Source organism: Brienomyrus brachyistius, unplaced genomic scaffold (genome assembly GCF_023856365.1).
Source record: "Brienomyrus brachyistius isolate T26 unplaced genomic scaffold, BBRACH_0.4 scaffold38, whole genome shotgun sequence".
Classification (NCBI taxonomy): Eukaryota; Metazoa; Chordata; class Actinopteri; order Osteoglossiformes; family Mormyridae; genus Brienomyrus; species Brienomyrus brachyistius.
In genome coordinates, this window is record NW_026042313.1 from 965,866 (window position 1) to 969,206 (window position 3,341).

Here is a 3,341-nt window from a genome sequence, read left to right on the forward strand (position 1 = left end):
CCGGTATTACTTGATTATAATTGATAAATTCTCAAAGTGGGTAGAAGTCATACCTAGACGTAATAATACCGCAACCACAGTGGCACGGTGCTAGCGAACCAAATCATCCCATTATGGGGGACACCGAAACAAATTGAATCCAATCAGGGTACCCATTTCACAGGACAGGTAGTAAGAGAGATGTGCCGGATGCTAAACATCCAGCAGATGCTCCATGTCCCATGTCCCATACAGACCTCAGAGTTCTGGGATAGTTGAGCAAGTTAATCGCACAATCAAGGAAGGCATTGCAAAGCAGATAGCATAATGCCACAACCAATGGATTGATGTACTACCTACAGTCCTGACGGTGCTACGAGCAACCCCTACAAAAGCAACAGGCATTAGTCTATATGAGCTCATGACTGGACGAGTGATGAGATTTCCAAATTGACCCAGATATATCCCCTGCAGATTTAGGACCCCGGATAGTGGCTAAGTAACAAGCAGTGTTGCTTCAACTGCAAGAACGCTTGAAAGCACTCCAAGCGTCAGCAGCCATCAAACAACAACAATCAGACCGAGCTAATGTAACCCAAATTCTGAGACCAAGTTCTCAGCAGGGGATATGATAATGGTATGGGTCTTTGTAAAAAAAAAAAATTCCATGGACGCCAGACGTGACACAGGTGTCTAACCAGACATTCCTCAAGCTGGGGCTGAGAGTCCACTTGAAGCACAGCTCAGAATGCGGAAGATGGGTGTGGAGACACATGGAGGGGCCATACACATCTCATGAGACACAATTACAGGACTCAGTTATATGGCCCCCCGGAGTAGCTCCGGAACCAAATTGTGCCACACAGATTTGCTGTAAGACAGGATCCACCTATCTTCCCTATTTAAATATAACTGGATACCTCAGCATCTCTTCAGGATCCCATAATCTCATATCCTGGTATAAACTTAAGGATATACCAGACGCGACTGAGGGAAAGTTATATCCCATGCATAAACAGAAAAACGATGGGCTAGACCCGAAGAAGTTTTATAACACTCAGGATCTAGAACCTGCGAAGTATTGGTGCACACACTCAGTAACCCACAACACCACTACTATACACTATACAGAGTGGTTCTTCAATCTACAGTAACCTCCCCTCCAGGAAAATCAGCATACCCAAGACTTTCATATGGACCAGCCGGAGAGAAAGGACTTACTGTGTGGGGCAGTGCCAAAGCAGCAGGATTGACTACACCAGCCCTCAGAACTGCTCATGGACAGCACATCACTGCTTCAACCTCACCACATGTGGGTACCATAAGCCCAACCGATGCCCTACGGTATATCCTGCTCCTCCCGACGGACTTATCAAAGGCAACCTAAACAAAACTTTAATACATGATGTTAATTTAGTAATGGCACATGTAACGTATAATATTTCGAATCTGTTACCTCTGTATCTAAAGCATTGTAATGGTGAAGATAAGACGTATACCTGGTTACAAACGCGACTCGAGGACTTAGTCTCTGATAACAAGAGCCGGCTTGCTATTCAAGCGTCGCATAAACGACTCAAACGAGATCTAATTGCAAGCATAACCGGACTGTTTGGGTCAGGGAATTCCATCATAAACAGTTACAGAATAACAGGACAATCCCAGTATACAACCTGGGTGGCTAATCAAGTAGCCACTGGGTTCCAACATCTCTCAAACAGCGATGAGAATCTCATCAAAGCAGTAAAATCTGAAGCCCAAACGCTTCTAACAATTAGCGAAGCCCTCTTTAACCAGACACAATTCCTCGAGCGTGATGTAGCCTGCTGCGTGTATGCGCAAGATTTGTTTACCGCAGCAAGACAGGAAATATTGAACCTACGTCTTAGAAAAACTCCAAGACATGCTCTTAAAGACCTGATTGGGAAACTTGAGTTAGAGAAATGGTTGAAATCAGATATAAGAGTAACTCTGAAATATTCGGAATTACTAATCTCTTTAATGATGCATACTGGTACTGAATGTGTTGGTTGTATAGGATTCTTTGTAACCTTTTCTTTAAGTAATCCAGGCCAGGTGTGCCCAAATTCGACCACCATACCATCCCTGGGAACCATAGTAAAAGACCAGGTAATTAAGTGGGACCATCGTATGGGATGCATGACTCTGAAAGGGACTGAAACCTTAGTTAATACTCGTCCCTGTTGCCATGAGACCACGCATCATATAATTTGCACCTGCAAAACACTTCAGCCCTTTTCACATAACGACACAAAACTCATCAACATACACTCACTACATGGACACGCAGAAGCAGTTCAAGTCTCACATACACAATGGTGTGTTGTCAGTGAAATGGACTCATTCTCCTATGGAGGCCTTACCTGCCCTGCAAATCACACTTTCTGCCTGGAGGTAACCGAAGACTTCATCATGGTTCACATCAACATTCTGGGGAGAGTACCATTAGATGTTGATGTCTTCCCATGATGGGACGACACCTTTTATGTAGAAGGCACTCGAACCATGACCGAAACCATGGATTTAGTTCAGCAGGTCATTCTACAGATTGACTACCACCTCCATCAAGCGCAGGTGCCGGCCAGTTTAGCAAAGGAAACTGTACATATCCTGACCAGCGCATCCACACGGTTAGCGCAGTATATCTGCTCACGGTGGGACTGGATGTTTCGGATATGCGTTATCGCCAGTGGCTTTATCTTCATCATCATCAGACTCCGATTCTGCTACCTCCGACATCACATCCTGATTCTCAAAACATCTACCAAAAACGCCTTCATCCTTAGTCCTCTACAGGTACAACCTGTACAGAGGTTGGAGACTTCAGGGACCTAGGAAATGACCCCTCTGGGACAATGGTCTGCCCCAAGGGGCCAAGGGGGGAACTGTAAGGACATAAAACTTATAGGTCCTGCAGGCCCCAACTCTGATCAGCCTGCATCAGTCTATTTCAGAACTCCAAGAAAAGGATCCACTGGCCCAGGCAAGATTGGACTCCACGCATCAAACCATCCCTTTTAAGGAAGGCAAAGCCCTGCCGGCTCCTGAGAATAACTGGAGCAATACAGAAAAAGCAAGACCTTTCACCCCCTGGAGTGGCCGGAGTTCCACAGTCAATCCACAGCAACAACAGCTGTCAGTCCCCAGACACAGACACCTTTTCCACTAGAAATAGGATAACTCACCACACATAGATGTTAGGGACAAATACACGCATGTTTGGTCTCGTTTGAATAGGCATGAGACGGCGAGTGTTATACACTCAGATTTAAGGCAGTATAGTTTTCCCTAAGAGAACTATAGAAACTTCGGCTAAACCCACCAAACTGAGAGAGCCTCTC

At 45.3% G+C, this 3,341-nt stretch overlaps 1 pseudogene; it reads left to right on the forward strand.

The window, feature by feature from the left end:
* Window positions 1-1,398: 1,398 nt before the first annotated feature.
* Window positions 1,399-2,950, forward strand: LOC125722436 (uncharacterized; annotated as a pseudogene).
* The last annotated feature ends 391 nt before the right edge of the window (window positions 2,951-3,341 follow it).